Raw genomic sequence first — 12,983 nt, 5'->3', positions numbered from 1 at the left:
TTGATTGTATTAGTAAGTTGATAACCAACATAGTCTTTGCACTTTCATTCGTGATAAAAAAAGAAAAGAAAATCTTGCTCAGTATACCCGCCAATGTAGAAGCAGGGTCGTTCAGAGCCTCATAACCCCCCAAAAGAGTGCAACTCCCAAAAAAAGAAAACACAAAATCTGCATTGTACTTTTGTCTCTGGAACAAAAGTAGCACCTTAGGTCTTGTTCTTGGCAGGTTTTAGTCTTGCCTTGTTTGGTCTTGTTTTGGTCTTTGTTGGTATAGGTCTCTTTATTCATTATAGAATCTCTGTCAGAACCAGGTTTAGCCTTGTCTCGGTAGGTGTCAGTGTCCACTGTAGCCATGGTCTCTGCTTTTTCTCTCATGTCAATCAGGGCCTGAACTCGTTTATATCATCCCTCTTTGCCCTCAGATTTCTCTCCCTCAATAAGCATGTCAATGTACTCTGGAGTGGAGAGAGGATTTGGCTTCAGTGCTATCTCTCTGAGTCTGTTTAGACACTTTGCAGACCTCTCCATCAATTTCTTCACCTCGACCTGACCGTCATCATATTCAGCCTTCAGTTTTTCAATCAAATCCCTAACAGTCATCTTAGCCTTTGAGGCTTTTTGGTACTTTTCTTGCAGCTCTTTCACTGTTCGCTTTTCTTTAACCTCCTTATAGTCCCATCTGTACTTCTGATTAAAATGTAGAGACCAAATACATTTGCCAGGACACTGTTTACAGCGTCCACCTGGTCCCATTGCAACACAGCGTATTTTATCTGCATCTGGAAGGCCACAAGGATAGTGGCAGGTATTGTGACACTGCTGACAGTTGGTGATGTAGTTTCCAGAACCAGAAATGTCTTCTTGAACAGGCTTTGTGACGGTGACTTCAAACTCAAAATTCTCATTCCTGCTGATCTCTGCCTCATGCTCTTTCAGTAATTCAGACGTCTCTTTTATCTCCTCAAGCTTGGCTAACCCAACTTTAACCTGCTTCTGCAAATTTTCAACTGAAACCTCGAGCTGCTGTCTTTCTCTGAGGACTTCCTTCGTCATTGTCAAGCTTTTTGTTTTTATCTCATTCACAGCAACAAAAAACTTCTTCATACTTTTTGTCCCCGTGTTCCAAAACATCTCATCAAAGCCTTCATCTTCATCATCATCATCTGTGCTGTTTGCTGCAGATGATTTGTTGTCTGCAGATGATTTGTTGTGTGCAAATAACGCTGAGTTATTGAATTTGAAGTGAACTGGCAGCCCAGCTGTTTTAGGACATGGGACACCTGAAGCGTTGATTGCCTCTAGAACTGGTGGACGTTTACCGTCGGCAAATGTCACCAGAACTCTGATGTTTTCTGCCACATCTTTACCAAAGATTGAAAGCACAGAATCAAACACGTACTTCTGTGTTGGTGTGAGTCGTGCTAATGAAGCTTGAGCTATAAAACATACAGTATAGCATCAATTTCACTGACACCAAGCTTAGCAGTGAAGAGCTTATGTATCTGCTCTGTGATCATTCTGTCTCTTTCTATTCCTCTTGTATCTCCAAAGCCTGGAGTGTCCACAATAGTCAGAGAGTGCTCGATGTTAAAGCCTTTCTGGTGGTTGATTTTGTATGCTGTGACTTCAGCAGTCTGACTGTGAACTTGTGATTTCGACTCACCCTCATCAACTAACTTAAACCGAAATGAATCCTCCCATTCAACACCTAAAATGTAATTGATCATTCCATTGATCAGAGTTGACTTCCCAGCGCCAGTTGCTCCGAGAACCATGATGGTACGATTAAGTTTAGTGGAGTCTTTCCCAAAACTGAATCGCTTGCACCCAGGAACATTGATTTGTTTCTCTTTGAGGGGAATTGCATAAACAGTCAGAGTCCCTGTCTGTGGGAGCAGTGTGCTTTTATCTCTAATTGCATCAGCGAGCCGTTTATTTTGTGGTTTTGGTCTGAATAAAGATGAAACTTTGTCCTTAAGTTCTTTTCCTTTCCCCAAAAAATCACCAAAAATATTTGCCATCATGGTGAAAGAAAGCAATTATGCTTTTAGCATCAGATAAATATTTACAATATTTTGTTGGTAACAGGATCAGCCCTTTGGAGAGGTAAGTTACTTCATATGAGAAAATGGAAATACACTGTTGTCAGTTCCTCCATCTTGTTGGTAAGTATTGCCTCTGTTTTTGTGATGTTCTCTTTTCTCTGAATCTGTATAAAATGAAATATAAAATAAACAATATTAACAATATCAATAAAAACCCACAATAGCTTTTCTGCTAAATTGTCCTTCTGATCTATCTTACAAACATGAACACACACATTTCTTCTATTTTAATGAGAAAAAGAAAATTACTAACACTAAAATAAATATGTAATGACATTACTCGGGATGTCTAAGTGGGAGTTTAGTTGAACATTTGGAGACAATTTAGCCAAGAGTCTCAGAGAGCACTGCAGTAATAAATATGCTAGATTTTCATGCAAAGTTTTCTGATAGGATCAGATTTGGATCAGTTTAGCAGCTAGAGTGAAGAATTGTGTTCCTGATTACAGCTGCTAATCATTCTAGTAAAAATACTAATATCACATCATCTAAACAGCTGCTGGAGATGAATTAAAACAACAAACCTCTGCTGGCTGTTCTCAGTCCAGTCGTCTGGCTCAGGATCCAACAGCTGTTGGGATTTCAAAATGCTGCTCAGGTTTTAAACTGTTATCTCCAAAACTCCTACAAAGAAAATGAATGAAGTGTTTTAGAAAAACAATACTGATGGTCAGTAATTCTATTTCAAAACTTTAGTTGTCTTTATGACTATTATACAGATCATGAATATATAGAAAACATGAAACCATTTGTCATTTACCTTATATGTGATGTGTCATAGTCACTGCAGAGGAACGAAGATTCATTCTATTTGGTGTAAACAGCAAAAACCTACAAACACAGCAGAGGATCATATCATCTCTCATTTACATGTTTTTTGTAAATTAATTCTTTGATAAAAACATTAATGTATCATAGAGTTAAGATGCCTTTTAATCAGAGCTGGTTTTAAATTGTCAAAAATTGAGATGTCTTTTTTGTCTGCCTCTGCTTAAAATTGTCTCAAAAGTTACCAATGATGATTTAATGATCTAGTGTTACATTTCCTGTTATGATCAGTGAACACTACACATGTGCTGTGCTGGAATGGAAAGCTTGACATGAAATAGCATCAGTAACAAAGAGGAGTGGAAAACCTGCCTGATGATATGAAGAGCTGCATCTCTATCGGCCTTTAACATGACAGGTTTGTTAAAAGCTGCTCAGCTCTGTACTCACTGACTCTGACACAACTTTTCGTACATAATCCTACAAATATATACAGTAACTCAAGCGACCAGTGCAACTGCGCACCCATTCTCACAGCAGTTCATAAAATAGCCACAAAATTTAATCCATTGATAAGCTGACCTGTAGAGAATTGACAGTTGTTAAAAATCTTGTAAGATGAAAATGATTTATATTATTTTTTAATATTACTGTCGTTATATGTGTGGATTACAGAATTTGACAAAAATTCTATAAAATGTAACTGGTACAAAATTGTTTTATCCTAGATAAAAACATGTGAAATACAAATTTATATTGGATGTAGAAACAACATCGTAGAAAAGCGGGTCAAAACTTGTTATGTAGCTGGATTTTATCCATTTTGTGAGATAAAAAAATATTTAAACAAAACTCAAATTGGGAGCGATATTCAATGGCTGAATGTGACAAGACTATATCTGTTAAACAAGTCTGACACAGACTACACAAACTACTAGAATTTTCTGGAAAGGCAATGTGTGTCTCTTTCTATTTTATAAATGTTTGCTCACTCACTCTGTCTGTGCATCTTTCCCAAATTAGGTTGCAATTGGATGGATTTGGATTGGATTTATTCAAGACTTATGTCAGTTATACAACCATATACTGTATATGAAGCTTCTTTGAGATTTTTGAAAAGCTATTATTATTATTGTTATTATTATTATTATTAGTAGTAGTTGTAGTAGTATTATGTCATGCCTACAGATGCTATGGTAACCAGTATAGAAAAATAGGAGATATTCAAAAACTAGTACTTGCAGCAATCAGATGAATAAACAAAAACAAAAATTCTAAAACTAAATCATGCCATTATGTTCATGTAATTAATATCATCTTAACAGTGAAACAATATAAAATATATTATTATTATTATTATTATTATTATTATTATTATATATTATTATTATAATATATTATATTATTATTATTATTATTATTATTATTATTATTATTATTAATATAAAATATACACAGAGTGGACCAATAGTTCAGTGTGTTCAGAAACTCATCGCTCAGATGAGTTTCAGGGGCACCCTGATCAGGAAGGATGAGTTTGGCTCCAGTTCTCTCTGCTGCACCTGTATTTATACACACACACACACACACACACACACACACACACACACACACTCACTCACTCACTCACTCACTCACTCACTCACTCACTCACTCACTCACTCACTCACTCACTCACTCACTCACTCACTCTCTCTAGTGACCATGACACAACGATAAACATACAGTATGTAAGTTGTAAGCATGTTATGCACAGCTCTGTAATGAACTAATGCTTAGTTGATGTTGAAAATTGTTAACAGAAAGTTAACAGAAAATCCAAAATTTGAATAGTTGATGTTGTTCTGCTCCCTCTTTTTGCTTCAGAAATACAAGAGGAAGAAACCAGACCCTGCAAGCCTCAAAGTGAAAGTAAAAATAACTATGACACAAGATAAAAGTGATAAGATGAGATAAAACTGCATTGTCTGTTCACACGCAAATATGTCTGGCATCACAACTTTTATCAATCATCAGTGTAAGATAATACAGCATAAAAGAACAACATGACCTTTAGCATGTGGTTAGGGTTAGGACAGAAATACAATGTGTATTTTCCAACCAGTTTACTATGATGTGAACACACTGTGGTAAAGGTCTGGTTAGATTGAGGCCAGGCGGGGAGTTCTGGTCCTCTGAAATGATGCGAACACGGAAGTAACTTAAAACTGCATTCTATCAAAAGGCCACCAGGGGGCGACCGTTTTGGTGTCAAAAGGACTTCCGTCTCTATACAAGTCAATGGAGAATTCACCAACTTCTCACTTGATTTCTAACCTCAGTAAACGTTTTCAAAATGTGTTTATGGTCTCAATCGCTAGTTTAAAGCCTTCTTCAATGCAGTATGATGTTCATTTGGGACATTTTGGCCTCCCTGATTTTATATGTGACGATAAAGCAGGGTATGCATTAGGGCGTGGCTACGTCGTGATTGACAGGTTGATTGGTTCACAGGTTCAGGAGGGCGCCTCATGCTCCTCCTGATGCCCATATAAGTAGAATCCCTGTTTTTATTTTACCCGGCATGCACCGGAAATTTTTGAAGATGGCGCTGCTCAGATCCGATACTATTCGCTTCCAAGCAGCAGTCCACAAACCAATGGGTGACGTCACGGATGTTACGTCCATTTTATATACAGTCTATGATTGAGGCACAAAACCCCTCTTTTATGGTGAGCGTAAGATCATGGTTTGTGTTAAAATCAGGTGAAACGTGGTTAGTACTTCTTTAAAGTTAGGCAGCCGTTGTTGTCATGGTAACAGTACACCAGATTGTAGTCCCCTGTTCCTTTTTCACTTTTTGTCCAGTTTCTGTCGTTATCAAGGAAGCTACCTTATACTGACATCATCTGAAATGCATCACTTCTAAATTATTATGGCTGCTACATGGGTTTTGTCACTAAAACATAACTATAGGTGATTTTTAGCTATTGACCTTACAACCTATGGTGTCATTTTTCTTGAGTGGACAGGCTCCAACTAACATGTTGTTTCCCCTAGATAAGATTTGGAGATAGATCCTAAGGCCAGCAGTAGAAAAGAGTTGGCAGCCTTGTAGCCTCTATACATATTATTCTCTATCAGCTGCTCCTCTGCTTTAAAATCACATAATTTTCCATCATAAGTTAAGTTTTGTGTAATGGTTTTGCATAGCATTAAATCATATTAATGATGTTGTGAAAATCTGAACTGACCAAGTCATTACAAGAAGCTCCAACAATCATCAAAGAGACATAATACAAAAAAACAAAAAAAACATGACCTTTATTTTATGTTAATATGCGATTCCAACACAGACTGAGACTGGGTTTATAATTTTACCAGAGACCAAATTTCCCAGGAACCAGACCCTGCAAACCTGAAAGTGAAAGTCAAAATAACTATGACACAAGATAAAAGTGATAAGATGAGATAAAACCTGCATTGTCTTTTCACACGCAAATATGTCTGGCATCACAACTTTTATCAATCATCAGTGTAAGATAATACAGCATAAAAGAACAACATGACCTTTAGCATGTGCTTAGGGTTAGGACAGAAATACAATGTGTATATACCCAAACTGTTTACTATACAAAGAAACGTTTTCCTTTATTTTAATCCAGCTTCCTGTTAAACAGTTCAGGAAGTTATTCTGGATAAATCGCAGAAAACATTGTGAAGAATTTTTTTTTTATATTATCTGTTTTTATTGTGATCCGTTCAAATCATATTCGAACATTTTTAAGTGAAAACTGTTGATTAGAAATTTGAGAATTTGAATTTTCTGTTTGTTTAAACTGGTTTGTTGCAGCACTAAAGAAAACAATAATTCATAGAAAAGATTTAAAGATAACATTCAAAAGTTTACTTTCCATAACAAAGAAAATTTGTTTTGATAGTATGTCATTGGGTTTGGCAACAAGAGATGAATTAGTCCTCAAACTTGAAGAATACAAACAACTTAAATCAGCATTATTAGGTTTTCACATTTTATTTTACTCCTGACTTCAGTGGAGCTTGTCTTTGTTGCAGAAACAAAATGTGACAGATGTCATATGTTCCTGTCACACATCACTGTTAAAAACAATGATGTTATATGATGTGAACACACTGTGGTAAAGGTCTGGTTAGATTGAGGCACAAAACCCCTCTTTTATGGTGAAGGTAAGATCATGGTTTGTGTTAAAATCAAGTGAAACGTGGTTAGTACTTCTTTAAAGTAAGGCAGCCTTTGTCGTCATGTTAACAGTACACACCAGATTATGGTCCCCTGTTCCTTTTTCACTTTTTGTCCAGTTTTTGTCGTTATCAAGGAAGCTACCTTATACTGACATCATCTGAAATGCATCACTTCTAAATTATTATGGCTGCTACATGGGTTTTGTCACTAAAACATAACTATAGGTGATTTTTAGCTATTGACCTTACAACCTAAGGTGTCATTTTTCTTGACTGGACAGGCTCCAACTAACATATTGTTTCCACTAGTTAAGATAATAGCGATACGATGAGATAAAACCTTCATTGTCCGGTCACACGAAAATATGTCCGGCATCACATTTTTGATCTATCAAGGACATGATCATGTTTTTCTGTGTTGCTGAATGATAAATATCATTCAAAGAAAACCTCAAATGGAAGAAAGTTGACAACATTTGGGCAGTGAGTCTTCTGGTCTGCTCACAGGAATTAGGAATCGTGACACCCCTACCACCAGACCATTTGGTATAGTTAGCATGAGCATTCCTCAGGACACACAGACCTATAGGATCAAAGCTGTGGTCACATATTCACCCATGCATCTTGCTTAACATAGACCAGGGAAAGGAAGTAGCAATACACTTCTTAACAATAGCAATGAACACATTCCACAAAACAGCACAGTTAATCAAGCATTACAAATGAAAAACTCTTGTTGCTTCTTTACTTTTACAACTGGATTTCCTAAAGACGATATAATTGCGAATGTGTTCGAATGAACTCGAGTATGAATCTGAATTGGGGGAAGATGGGTTGAGGATTGCCAAATTAATTGGTCTCGCTCCTTCTAAGGAAGAAGATGAGTGTTGTGATAGTCAGAGATGTTGGAAGAGGTAGTGTTACGTGATGGATCGTAGATGGAAAAGAAGTTGTGCATTAAGAGCCGAAAAGGTCAGGCGTACTGCAAAACAGTAAGCGCCCTTTCAGAAAACGCCAGAGAGACGCGCTAGTGATTTAAGTTATACATAATCAGGCTCCTTGGCATAATACAGCTTGATGAGATTATGAGGATGATCTTCCAGGCGTGAGCCCTGCCGCTGATGGAGCAGGTGTGGAGGAAACGACAACTTGAAGTGCTGCAGCACAGGTTACTGCAGTTATTGCTGACCATTCTCCCATCCTGGTAGAGCACTGATCTACCTCTTTTGTCCATACCTTTAAGAAAGGGGCAGGGTGTGGTCAGCTGGGTGTTAGCTAGTGTAGGGGGAACAGATGCAGGGGGCTGTAGGCAAGCTATAAAAATAAAAACAATAAAAAATGGTGGGCCTTTGTCTCTGTGAAGCTAGAGTGCGAGGCAAAGGAGTGGCAAGTGTGCATGCTGTAGCAGAAAGCCCTGTTCAAGTCCAGCCAAGTCCAATTTTTGATTGGATTGATTGGTCTGGGCTTTGACTCGGCCACTGCAGAACATTCACCTTGTAGTCACAGATGTCTTGGTGGCCTCCCTCACCAGTGTCTTTCTTGCACTGTCACTCAGTTTGTGAGGATGGCTCTAGGCAGACTGACACACGTGCCATACTCCTTCCATTTCTTAATGATGGATTTAACTGAACTCTAGGTGATGTTCAGTGACTTAGAATTTTTTTGTATCCACCCCCTCACTTATACTTTTCAATAACCTTTTCTTGGAGTTGTGGTGTAAGAGTGGTGTAATTGTAGCCAGGAATACTGATTAACCAGTGAGTGGGCCTTCCAGACATAGGTGTCTTTATAATACAATAACTTGTGACACATTCACTGCACTCAGGTGACCTCCATTTCACTATTTGTGAAAATACTAGCACCAATTTGTTGGACCTCTACTGAATTAGGTCTTTAAGGGGGGTAAATATTTATGTAATCACCTATTGTACATTTTTTATTTTTCATTAATTGCCATTACTTTGTAGAAATCTGTTTTCACATTAAAGAGTTGTTTTTTGTAAATATTTTTTTTAAATGGTCAAATTATATTGACCATGATTCAATTTATAAAAGCAATAAAAGGGGAAAACATCCAAGGGGTGAATACTTTTTATAGGCACTGTACATGGAGCAGGGAAAAATGACAACAGAAAGACATGTACAGCATGTGAGGAGGAGCTGAGGTGGATGTGGGAAGCGGCTTGTGAAGGAAGCAGAGGTGTAGGTAGACTGAAGCAGCTTAAATAAGGCCCCCTGTATGAGATTTGCCATTTGAATGCATAGAAGGCGATCAGCTGAGCCGTCAGGTGATGTGATCTGGGTTTGTGAGCTGAGCTTGACTTTGTGACCTACCTGAACTAACACTGAGCTCAGATTGTATCTAAAAGACTTTATCAAATCTTACTGTCATGCAATAAAAAACAGTTTAACTTATTCTCTTCTTTTTTGCAGGCACGACACTCTGGGACCACAATGATCTGGAAAAAAGTATTAGAGAAAGACCAAAACACAACAGTGAGTTTGATATAGTTGCATTTGATTCAATTGAGAACAAATCTTCAGTGCTAAAGGTTGAAGCATCTCTAAAAACAAGTTTCTTGGTTGGACTGGTAGAGGTTGAAGGATCGGCTAATTACCTGAATGATCATAAGACATCCAAATATCAGGCCAGACTAACACTGAATTACAAAACAACCACAAAGTTCCTAGAATTGTCAATGAGACATCTTGGAAGAGGTAATGTGAAGCATCCAGATGTCTTTGATAAAGGAATAGCAACACATGTAGTCACAGGAATCCTTCATGGAGCACAAGCCTTCTTTGTCTTTGACCGTGAGGTTTCTGATGAAGAAAGTCATCAAGACATTCAGGGAAACATGAAGGTGATGATCAAAAAAATCCCTCTTATCACAATAGAGGGGGAAGGTTCCTTGAAAATGGAAGATGTGTTTTGTTTTCACCTCACTGGAACGTGCTGAACCGTACCTCTCAGCTTTATCAAACTACTTAAAACAAAAATTAAAACCAGGCGACCCTCAAGATCCACGTTGTCATGACATAGAGAAGGAACAATGGTACGCCTCTAAAGAAGTATCAGAAGCAATGAGGAACAAAGCAAAGCTGTTCAGTGATTTTGCAGAGGCCAATAAAGAGAATAAGAACATAAAGTTCCTGACAGTGGGTTTAACAAATGAGACACAGAAAGGTTCAAGCATCTACGTTTATAAAGACGGCTTTCCTGTCAGTGAGAACTTTGTGCCGCCTTCAAAGCCTGAAACAGTGACAGCAGGTGATGTAACCCACAACAGTGTGACACTGAAGATCTCTACACCAAGATTTGGAGCGGAGAACATCACCTCCTACTGTGTAGAGTACTGTGTCAGTGGAGAGGATGGATGGAAACAAACAACAGCAGCAAAAGCTGAAGAAGTCACAGTGAGTGGTCTGACTCCTAACACAGAGTATATGTTCAGATGCAGAGCAGTGACCTCAGTAGGTGTTGGACCAGCTGGTGAAGTCAGTGGTCCCATTAAAACTTTACCTTGCAGCCCTCCTGGAAAACCTCAAGTTGGTACAAACTCAGGTGAGATATCAGTTAGCTGGGAGAAACCTGCAGAGATTGGACAAGATGCCCACATTGTGAGCTACATCGTGGAGTACGCCCAAACAGAGAAAGAGGTGAAAGAAGAAGATCTCCAGTGGAACCAAACGGTGTCAAGAGCTGAAAAGGGGATCATTTCAGAGCTTCAGTCAGGGACTGAATATGCTGTCAGGGTCAGGTGTGATTGTGGTGAAGCTGGTAGAAGCAAAGAAAGCATCACTGTGAATGTCTGCACAACAAAGATGAATTTGCACATCTCGCTGAATACCTAAAACATATTAGCAAGAGAATAAATTCTGGATCTCCCTCAATTTACAAACTGCCTCTGAAAGAATAAGACATGGACATAGATGGTTGCCAGAGGTATAACTTTGGCAACGAAACAGGAGACAAAATCGTACCATAATGCTTCTTGGAGCAACCGGATCAGGAAAGTCCACTCTCATCAATGGAATGATCAACTACATTGTTGGTGTAGAGTGGAAGGATGATTTCAGATTTAAATTAGTTGATGAGGATCAGTCCAAATCACAAGCTGAAAGCCAGACCCCTGAAGTCACTGTGTACAAAATCAACCACCAAGACGGGTTTCAAACCCCCTTCTCTCTGACCATTGTGGACACTCCAGGGTTTGGAGATACAAGAGGAGTTGGAAGAGACAAAGAAATCACAGAGCAAATCGAGATTGTGAGATTGATGCAGTGTGTTTTGTTACTCAGGCCTCTCTTGCACGACTAACAGCAACACAGCGATATGTGTTCGACTCAGTGCTCTCCATTTTTGGCAAAGATGTGACAGAGAACATTCAGATGCACGTGACTTTCGCAGATGGTAAGCAGCCACCGGTTCTTGAGGCAATAAACGTCTCTGCGGTTCCATGCCCAAAAAATGACATAGGGCTTCCAGTTCACTTCAAATTCAACAACTCTGCATTGTTTGCAGACAACAGATGCAGCATTGACAAGACCTGTGATGAAGATTATGATGAGGATGATGACAAGTTTGATGAAATGTTTTGGAACATAGGTGCCAAAAGTATGGAGAAGTTCTTCACTGCTTTGGGTCAAATAAAAACCAAAAGCTTGCTGACGACCCAGGAGGTTCTGAAAGAACGAAAGCACCTTGAAACAGCTGTTGAAGGTTTGCAACCGCAAGTTAAAGCTGGATAAGCAAAGCTTCAAGAAATTAAGACAACAAAAGAAAAAATTAAAGAGCGTGAAATAGTCATGACCTCAAATGAAAACTTCGAGATTGAGGTAGATGTTATTAAGGCAGTCCAAAATACAGCTCACAAAGAAAGGAGAGTTCATCACCAACTGCCAGAAATGTTCAGTGACATGCCACTACCCATGTGCAATAGCAAATGATCATGAAAAACATGGCTGTGCATCAATGGATGGAACAGAGAAGTGCACTGTCTGCCCTGGAAAATGCCTTTGGAGTGTGCATTTCAACCAGACATACAGGTGGGAGTATGTTTCAGCAAAAGAGAAGAGGACAGTGAAGGAGTTAAAAGACAGGTATGAAAATGCTATGAAAGAAAAGCTGACGATTCAAGAACTGATTGAGAGGCAAGAAGAAGAGGTGGTTCACCTTCAACAGATGATTGTGTCCCTCATAGATCAGTCAGCTCACTCTATAACTCGTCTACAAGAGATCGCCCTCAGGCCTAACCCTCTGACCACTCCAGAGTACATTGACATGCTGATTGAAGGAGAAAAGTCAGAGGCCAAAGAGGGTTACAAGGCCCAAATTCAGTCTTTGGAGGCCATGAAGGACAAAGCTAAAATCATCTCCAAAATACCCAAACGAGATAAGCTTACAAAAACAGAGGAGGAATAGTCTGAAGAAAAAACAGAAGAAACAAGAAAAGAAAACTTTCCTGACTAAAGTTGGAATTTTTTTGGGATATTAAGAAAGAACAACACAACAGGTCTGCAACCATTCTGGCAGCATTGTGAGGTTGTACTTCCTGTTACAACCAGCACAACACTGATGGGTGGATGAAAAAATCAAGTCAAATCAAGTTATCATGCAAAAGTTAGCATGATATCTTACACGTTGATGATAGGTTTATCATTTAAGACATTGTTTTGGTTAAAAAAAGGTTAGAGATGTCAATAAAGTGGTATATTTACAGAGTTAGAGCTAAAATTAAATCAGCTTCAGCCTGCTGATTTCAGCTCGGGTAGGAACGAAATGCATTGTGGGTTATTGTGTAGTTTACTACAGTGTAAACGGTCCACTTACTATCTGGGGGGTTTTCCAGAAAGCGGGTTATGTGAAAACTCAGAGTAAGTTAACCCTGAGATGAGGGAAACTCTGAG

At 38.6% G+C, this 12,983-nt stretch overlaps 1 pseudogene; it reads right to left on the bottom strand.

Annotated features, from left to right (window-relative positions):
• Positions 1 to 402: 402 nt before the first annotated feature.
• LOC133990132 (uncharacterized) lies at positions 403 to 2,021 on the bottom strand (annotated as a pseudogene).
• Between the last annotated feature and the right edge of the window lie 10,962 nt (positions 2,022 to 12,983).

This window comes from Scomber scombrus, chromosome 11 (assembly GCF_963691925.1).
Source record: "Scomber scombrus chromosome 11, fScoSco1.1, whole genome shotgun sequence".
NCBI classification, from domain to species: Eukaryota; Metazoa; Chordata; class Actinopteri; order Scombriformes; family Scombridae; genus Scomber; species Scomber scombrus.
The sequence above is the reverse complement of the archived record's forward strand: the minus strand, read 5'-3'. Positions and strand labels throughout refer to the sequence as shown.